A 9302-nucleotide genomic window follows, 5' to 3' on the forward strand; every position below is an offset into this window, starting at 1 on the left:
ATGCTCAGGGAGGAGTAATATCTTTGGTATGGAGGGCTTGTTGTGCCCTCCTAGGGCAGCTCTCCAGCCTCTGACCCTCACTTGACACCCAGCTCTCACTTGTGGCTCCTAGTAGCTGCTAGCATGCGGCAGCAGCCACACCCCGGGCAACGGCTTCGACAGGCCGGCTAAACCTTGTGAGGGTAGCCATTGGGTTGTCATCGACCCCTGGTGAACTAGGGCTTTGCTCACCCAGCATGTGAAGACTGTTTTGGCGGAACAGGAGGAAGAAACCAATAAGGAGGTTCAACGGCTAAGATGGCGATACAGCAAGGCACTGTGGAGTACTTAGGGCTTGTTGGAGCACAAAACACAACACGGCCATCCAATGTAGCTGAGGAAGTCTCCAGGTGTAACGACTTTTCGTGCCACTGGACCCAGGCTTCCAAAGCCGAGAGAGTGGGACTGTCTCTGTGCATCGACTTTTCCACTTAAATCTTCATGCACAAGTGTCTGTGCACAAAAACACACAAAGACAATCATCATCCTTGGTTACCAAGAGACTACTACTATACTATACTATATATATATATATATATATATAGTATAGTATAGTAGTATATATATAGTATATATATATATATACACTCACACACACACATACTCCTTTCCTTTCCTTGCAACCTTATAGTTAAATAAATCGACTTTTCTATAACAAGTCTCCAGTTGATTCTCTCAACTGTCAACAACAGAATCTACCTAAACCAAATAGCCTATCTATAACTATCAACAACTATTGACAACTATTGATGCCAATTAAGATTGAGCGAGGTCTTAGCTGGAAATTGCCCAGCCTTGGAAGTTCAGCAAGGAGCTGCCCAGCCTTGGAAGTTCAGAACTACAAATATACCAAGGTCCCAGATGCAGTGGGTAGCAGATAAAAACTTCGAGGCTGGGAAACCCCCAGTAACATAAAAATGCCAAGGTTCCAAGAATAGTATGTAACAGATAAGGGCTGAAGGGAGCCATACATACCGGCAACAATAGTATATAACAGATGAAGGACTGGAAGGGTGGGGGGGAGGGACCTACATGCTGAAGGATATTTAAGGCCCAGCCTTAAAGAGGGAACTCGAGACTCTCATAACTGAGAACGCACCAGTTCAATAAATGGCCCTTTTGCCTGTTTGCATTGTCTACAGGTCTTCCTTGGTGGTGGGCGAAAACCCGGACCCTAAAATTTGGGGGCTCGCGCTCCCCCCACCTTGGAACCCCTTGACAAAAGGGCCAGGGGAACTGCCTTGGACTGGGCCTTCAGGTGAGCCGAGTATGGTGTGAGAGTGTGTGTGTGTGGTGACCGCAAGTGTATGGGGGAGGGGAAGACTCTCGATGAGCATAAGACTTAGTGAATGACATGTGCCTGAGGTTTATACATGACATTCTATGCCAAGCTCCAAGGCCCACCCCTTTCTAGTGTGAGGGGTTTGCCCTGAGGCACCTGTCTGACCCTTCCACCTGTTTCTGAGTGTGGACCCTGTACTCTGCTTTTGTCTTCCTTCGCGAGAAGGCCAGTCGGGAACCAGAGGAAGCGTCTGTGACCTGGGGTGGGGAAAGAATAAGGTCCAGAGCATGGACCAAAATCGGAACTTTCAGGTGGTTAGAGTCCCCTGAGTAAGGGGTTCAAGTCCCCATCAGGTTGAGAGAGCCCTGAGCAAGGAGTTCTGTGTCTCCTTCAGGTTGGAATTGCTCTCAACTATCTTGGGAAAGGGGTTCGAGTCCCCTTTTGGGAAGATATTTCACCCCTATGAGAGACTGAGGGACACCCCATGATCTCTAGGTGATTTTTGTACAACCTTAGGTGGCTCTTATACCCCTAGGCAATTTTGTATAGACACACTGGGGATATTTGACTGCAAGGGAGGGACTGGGCAGCTGGCCTCCAACAAGCAGTCACCAGTAATAGGGTTCTTCGAACTCCCCGGTATCACTCCCTTCCTTATCTTTCTCTTTCTGATCTATCTCTTCATTCTCTACCTAATCTCTCTACCCAATATGGGTCAGGGCCAGTCCACCCCCTTGGACCTGGTCCTCCAACATTATGCTGACTTTAAATACAAGGCTTCAAAACTGAGTCTGACAGTTCATAAAGGAAATCTGCGAACTTTCTGTAATGTAGAATGGCCCTCCTTTGGGTGTGGGTGGCCCAAAGTAGGTACTTGGCAGAACAGTGTCATCTCTGCCATCAGGAGCCGTGCCCTCCTCCCTGAACTGGAAGGATGCCCAGACCAGGTCCCCTATATCCTGACCTGGCAAGCTCTAGCCTTAGATCCCCCACCCTAGTTAAAACCTTATACAGAAGCCGTCCATGTCTTAGTAGCTTCACTGGACAATAAGACCCAGGGCCTGCCTGAGAAGCCTAACCCTGAAAAGCCCATCCCGCCCCTCCCACCTCCAGTCCTCTCACCACCCGAGGAACCTCTTCCTGACCCTCCCTTGCCGCCCCCTCCCTTTAACCCCCAGCTATATCCTCCCCTTCCCCCAATGAAAACAAGGCAGCAGCTGTTCAGGGAGCAGGCTTGCCCAGCCCCCCTCCAGCTCACTGCACCAGAGGCCAGGAGCCTTCGATACAGCAGCCACCTCCCCTTCCAGTGGAAACCCCCTCCTCTACCACCATCCTACCAGTCCGCACTGTTGGGCCCATGACTATAGGGGGCCCCCTTGTTTTCCAGTACTGACCTTTCATTTTATCTGACTTGTATAATTGGAAACACCAAAATCCCCCTTTCTCTGAGAATCCCCAAAAGCTAATAGACCTGGTTGAGTCTATTTTTCTCACCCATAGTCCCACCCATAGTCAGCAGTTGCTCCGCATGCTCTTCACTAGTGAGGAGCATGATTGGATCACTGCTGAAGGTAAAAAGCTGGTTCTCAGGGATGACGGGAGGCCCACCACTGACCCTGCATGCCTCGCCGCGGCGTTCCCCACCGAGCAGCCCGACTCTTAACCACTGATCAAGGTAGGGAGCGTCTTCAGTCCTATCGCCAGACTCTCCTTGCTGGGCTTCGGGCAGCAGCCCACAAGCCCACTAATTTGGCTAAAATTGATTCTGTGAGGCAGGGCCCCAAGGAGACCCCCGCCTCATTTCTTGAGTGGCTGCAGGAAGCTTTCCGCATCTATTTCCTGGTAGACCCAACTGTGCCCAATAGCCAGACAGCTGTTCTTCTTGCCTTTGTCAATCAGTCAGCCCCTGATATTCACAGGAAGCTCCAGAGGGCCAATGCATTTACGGCCCAATCACTAACCGAATTGCTCAAGGTGGCAGAGAAAGTTTTTAACTCCCGTGAGACCCCTGAGGAGCAAGCCGACCGACTAAGACAGGAGGACATTGCTAGACAGGAACAGAGACAGAAAGAGGCGGAAGAATGAGAACTCAAGAGGTTACAGGACCCCCAGTCTAGGGAAGAGAAGGCTAGGAAGCAGTTGATGCGGAACCAACAACAGGCAACCCAGATCCTGGTGGCAGTCTTAACCCAGACCTCTCCCTCTGATGGGCAACCATATGAACAGTGCCCATGAGGCCCCTGTTTCCTCTGCGGGAAAATTGGCCACTGGCAGTGTCACTGCCCCCAGAAACCTCAAGGTGGGATGAGGCAAGGCAGGCAGGCCCCCCCTCCCCCAAGGCACTAGGATTGCCCCTCTAATGCAGACTGGGGAAGGCCTAATAGGAACATTATTGCCTTTGCTGAAGATGACTGAAGGGGACGGGTCTCAGGTCCCCTCCCTGAGTCCTGGGTAATGGCTTACATTGAGGGGAAACCCCTTCCCATGCTTGTGGACACCTGAGCCAAACACTCGGTCCTCTGGTCACTCTTGGGTCAGACCAGTTCCAAAACCTCCTTGGTCCAAGGGGTAACGGGGTCCAGTCGATACCCCTGGACCACAACGCAGACTATCAACTTAGAAGCCCACCAAGTTCCCATTCCTTCCTTGTCATCCCTGAGAGCCCTGCTCCCCTTATCGGGCGGGACCTCCTCCACAAGATTGGGACCCATATTCACTTTTCTCGCGAGGCCGTGTCCCTTACAGATGACTCAGGGGTCCCCGTCATGGTCCTGGCTCTAGCCCTCCAGGATGAACACCTTCTATATTCTGACCCAGCCCCTCTGGACATCCCCCCCCCCCCGCCCCGTGTGCAGCCGTGGGTGGACTCCATTCCTAAGGTCTGTGCTGAACTTCCTGGAGGTGGGTTGGCTATAAATCAACCACCCCTTATCATCCCCCTCAAGAGTGGGGCCACCCCTATACGGGTTAAACAATACCCAATGTCAGCTGAGGCCAGAGACGGCATCCAACCTCACATTAAGCACCTTCTGGCCTCCGGGATCCTCGTGCCTTGCAAATCCCCATGGAACACCCCACTCTTCCCTGTCTGTAAGCCAGGCTCAGGGGATTATAGGCCCATTCAGGACTTGCGTGAAGTTAACAAGCGGGTCGAGGATATCTACCCCACCGTCCCAAACCCATATACTCTCCTCAGTAATCGACACCCTTCCTTGACCTGGTATACTACTTTAGACCTGAAAGATGCCTTCTTCACCCTCCCACTGGCCCCTGTCAGTCAGCCCATCTTTGCCTTTGAGTGGTTCTCCCCTAAAACCCACTCAACCATTCAAGTCACCTGGAGTTGGCTACCCCCAAGGGCTAAAACTGAGCCCGACCATCTTTAGCAATGCATTAGTGGAGGATTTGAAACCTTTTCCCCAACTTCATCCTACTGTGACTCTCTTGCAATTTGTAGATGACTTGCTGATCGCCTCTCCCACAGAGGAATCCTTCAAGGAGGCTACAAGGGACCTCTTGCTCTGCCCCGAGGCTGCTGGCTATCGTGTCAGAGCCAAGAAGGCACACATAGACCACCAAGAGGTCACCTTCCTTGGCTATCGCCTGCATGATGGTCTCCGCTGGCTCACCCCAGCCATGACCCAGGCCATCCTCTCCATCCCCACCCCCTCGTCGCCCCAGCGGGTATGGCAATTCCTGGGGTTTGTGGGATACTGTTGTCTTTGGGTGCCCAACTTTGCAGAGACAGCAAAACCCCTCTAACGCTGCTGCCTGGGAAATCTCGAACTGGGTCTGGTCAGAGGACATGGAAATACTTTCCAGGACCTCTGGAAGGCTATGCTGCAAGCGCTGGCCCTAGCCCTTCCTGACCCAGAAAAGCCTTACCAGCTGTTCATTGATGAACGTTGAGGGGTGGCAAAAGGGGTCCTCACCCAGAAACTGGGACCCTGGGACCAGCCGGTGGCCTACCTGTCCAAACGGCTCAACCTTGTCTCGGCGGGATGGCCTTCCTGTCTCTGCATCATCGCGGCAGTGGCCCTTCTGGTCAAGGATGCTGACGAACTTACACATGGCCAGCCACTGCTCATTGCCACCTCACACGCCATTGAGAGTGTCCTCCGTCAGCCTCCAGTGCGCTGACTGTCCCACGCTCGGCTGACCCACTACCAATAGCTCCTCCTGAATGAGGCTTGGCTGTCCTTCCGGGTAGTGTCCACCCTTAATCCCGCCACGCTTCTCCCCACCAGGGATGACCACACCGAAACGCACTCCTGTCAAGAGATCCTTGTGGAATCGATATCTGCATGACCTGACCTCAAGGACGTCCCTCTGGCAAATCTGGACCTCGTCCTTTTCACCGATGGCAGCAGTTTCATGTCCCCACAAGGTAGGAGAGCCGGAGCCGCAGTAGTAGATCACACTGGCCAGGTCATTTGGGATGCTTCCCTCCCCGAGGGAACATCGGCACAGAAAGCTGAATTGGTTGCTTGGCAGCAGCCTTGTGGGCGGCAAAGGACAAGCGAGTCACTATATACACTGACAGTCGCTACGCCTTCGCGACCCTGCATGTGCATGCACCCATATACCGAGAAAGGGGGTTTGTCACTTCAACTGAGAAGCTGGTGGCCCACCTCGAGGACATCCAAGATCTCCTCACAGCCATCTGGGAGCCCAGTGCAGTGGCCGTTGTCCACACTCCTGGACACCAAAGTGGCTCCTCCCTCCCCGCCACGGGGAAACCGCTGGGCAGACAAGGCGGCTAAGGCAGCGGCAACGCGGGATTGGGCCCATACCATAGTGCTGCCCATCCAGGTCAACCCAGAGCCACCAAGCCCCCCATCCCTCATTCCAAACCCCCCACCGGACCCTCCACAATACTCGGACAGTGACCACCAATGGGTAAAAGGGAAGGAGGGACAGCCGGTTGGGTCTTTCTTCCAGGACCCTGCTAGTAACTTGCTTTTATCTAGAATTGTTGGTCAGCTTTTGACCACCCACCTCCACCATCTCACACGTATGAGTGCCAACAAGCTCCAGGAACTGCTCCAGAAAGGACGGATTCACTTTCAAGGCTCTCGGTCCTTCCTGACAGAATTGGTCGACAAGTTCACCGCCTACCAGCTGACCAGGTCAGCGAACTCGAACTCACACCCCGGAACCCGCCTCTGTGGCACCCGGCCCTGTGAACATTGGGAACTGGATTTTACCAAAGTATGACCTGGCAAATTTGGATTCTGGTACCTCCTAGTTCTTGTAGACACCTTCACGGGGTGGCCTGAAGCTTTTGCAACAGACTGAAACTGCCCATGCAGTCGCTAAGATCTTGCTGGAAGAAATAATTCCCCGGTTTGGGATGCCCTCCTCTCTGGGCTCCAACATTGGCCCTGCATTTATGGCCAAAACTCTACATGCACTGGCAGGGGGTCTCGGGGTCAAATGTAAATTATACTGTGAGTATAACCCCCAGATGTCAGGGCAGGTGGAAAGATTGAATTGGACCCTAAAAGAGATTCTTACTAAACTCTCTTTGGAGACTGGCCAGGACTGGGTTATGCTCCTTCCCCTAGCCCTCTTTAAGGCCTGCAATACCCCTGGGCCCCTCTACCTCACCCCTTATGAGATCCTTTATGGTTCAATTCCACCCCCCCCAGTTCCACTCCGCATTCCCGAATGTGATTCCCGGTAACCCCTCATTGCAGGACTTTGTTCTCTCCCTCTCTCAGGTCCAGTCGGACCTTTGGCCAAGGCTCCAGGCACAGTTCCAACCCCCTCCCCATGACCCTCATCGTTTTAGACCTGGGGATTGGGTCTGGTTGAAGTGTCACCGCAAGGCCAACCTTCAGCCACGGTGGAAGGGACCCTATGTAACCCTCTTTGTTACTCCTTCCGCTTTTAAGGTCAACGAAATCGGCCCTTGGATCCCCCACTCCCACGTGAAAGCCACAGATCCACCGAAGGCTACTGAAGTCTGGACAGCCACTTCCCATCCCAACACTCCTCTGAAGGCCACCAAAGTCTGGAGAGCCACGTCCCATCCCGACACTACTTTGAAGCTTAAACTTCACCGGACAGCATGACCCTCCCTTTGCTCTCGCTTTCTCTTTCTCTCACTTGCTTTCTCTCTATTCTACAGGCAGGGTTCTCCCACCAGCTGTGGAAATGGTCTCTCATCAGCTTTGAACACTCCACAGCGCTTGTCACAGTCACAACCTCAGGGACTCCTAGTCTTCAAACTGAGATTTGTGACCTTATATGGGGACCTAAGGACATATGTGGCTCCCCCGGTAAAACCCTTGAATCCATCTGTAGGAACACTGGAGTATTTTACCTTTGTCCTGCCTCTAACCCTGGGAAACCTTACTGCAACCAGCCAAACCAATACTATTGTGCCAAGTGGGGGTTAGAGACTATAGTCACCAGAGGGAATACTCGCCACGGCTGCAACCCATGGACCCCATCAAACCCCGACTCCTGGTTGACAGTGAAATGGGGACCCCATGACTGTGGTCATCACTGCTGCTGCCGCGACCCCTACCCAAAAATCGAGTGCAACCAGCTCATCCTAGAGCCCCTCCAGGCCATCGACCAATCTTGGGTACTGGGCAGGACCTGGGGAATCCGGTGGTACAGATCCCACAATGGCGGGCGGCAATTGGGAGGCTTGTTCATGCTTTGGAAAGAGCTCATCTTACCCCCGCCCATACCGGTGGGACCCAATCTTGTCCTTAACCCCAGTTTGGCCAGGACCCCCAAGCCTCCTCCCCTTGAAGGGCCTCCTTCCCGCAGGAGGACAGCAATTCTCCCTCCCTGCAAAACACCACCCCCTCGTGGCCTCTGAACTCCACCCCTGCCACCGAAGTTCCCCTTTGCCACCCGGTACGGGGAAACCCCCTTTTTCCCCTACTACAAGCCTCCTTTTTAGCCCCCAACCATTCCTCACCCAACCTCACTGAACACTGCTGGCTTTGCCTATCTGCATCCCCACCTTATTATGAGGCCTTTGGCCTGAATGCCTCCTATACTACCTCTCAAGAGGAAGCCCATTCCAGTGCCGATGGGGTGACTTGGCCCCTGGTGACTCGGTCCCTGGCCTGACCTTCTCATCAGTCATTGGGAATGGCACCTGTGTGGCAGGCAATTCCAGCTGCCCAGATCCCCACCTCTGCTCGGCTACAGTCCACCTCCCGGGAGGGAAATTTCTTATCCCCCCTCAAAGGGGTGTGATGGCTCTGTTCTCCCTCTGGTCTCCAGCCTTGCATCTCTCCCACCTTCCTCAATGACCACCTTGAATTTTGCATTCTCATGACAATAGTCCCCCAGGTGACCTATTATGCTGAGCAGGACCTCCTTCAAACATGGGACCACATATCGTCTAGGCGATGGAGGCGAGAACCTGTCACTATTGCTGTCACTGTAGCCACCCTCTTAGCAGCAACAGGGGCAGGGGTGGGCATAGCCACCCTCACCACACAGGCTCAGGGGAACCACCACCTCCGCAAGGCAATTGATGAGGATATAGCCAGGCTGGTGTTCTCCATTAACTTCCCTGAGAAATCCCATGCCTCCTTGGCTGAGGTTGCCCTTCAAAATCGACGAGGCCTGGACCTCCTCTTCCTAAAGGAGGGGTGCCTCTGTGCAGCCTTGGGTGAAGAATGCTGCTTCTATGTTAACCACTTGGGGATTATTAGGGACTCCCTGAGCAAGCTACGAGAAGGTCTAGAGGTCCGGCGGAAGGAGAGAAGCTGCTGGCCCCTGGTACGCCCACCTTTTCAATTCTTCTCCCTGGTTCACTACTCTAGTCATGTCCCTTATAGGGCCCCTTTTAATCTTAATCCTACTCTTAACAACTGGCCCCTACATTTTCAACCTCCTTGTTTGGTTCGTGAAAAACCAGCTGGATGCCATCCAAGTTGTTGGCCATCTGACAAGAGTACCAACCCCTAGCCATTATCGAGCCCCGGGCTGGGAACTATGAGCTGCC

At 53.3% G+C, this 9302-nt stretch overlaps 1 non-coding gene across 1 annotated transcript; it reads right to left on the reverse strand.

Moving 5' to 3' along the window:
- Positions 1-5824: 5824 nt before the first annotated feature.
- On the reverse strand, positions 5825-5882 carry MIR7345-2 (microRNA mir-7345-2). The gene is given in 1 exon segment (NR_127568.1): positions 5825-5882. It is a non-coding gene; the product is annotated as a microRNA mir-7345-2 (primary transcript).
- Positions 5883-9302: the final 3420 nt, after the last annotated feature.

Source organism: Monodelphis domestica, chromosome 2 (assembly GCF_027887165.1).
Source record: "Monodelphis domestica isolate mMonDom1 chromosome 2, mMonDom1.pri, whole genome shotgun sequence".
In the NCBI taxonomy this organism is placed as follows: domain Eukaryota; kingdom Metazoa; phylum Chordata; class Mammalia; order Didelphimorphia; family Didelphidae; genus Monodelphis; species Monodelphis domestica.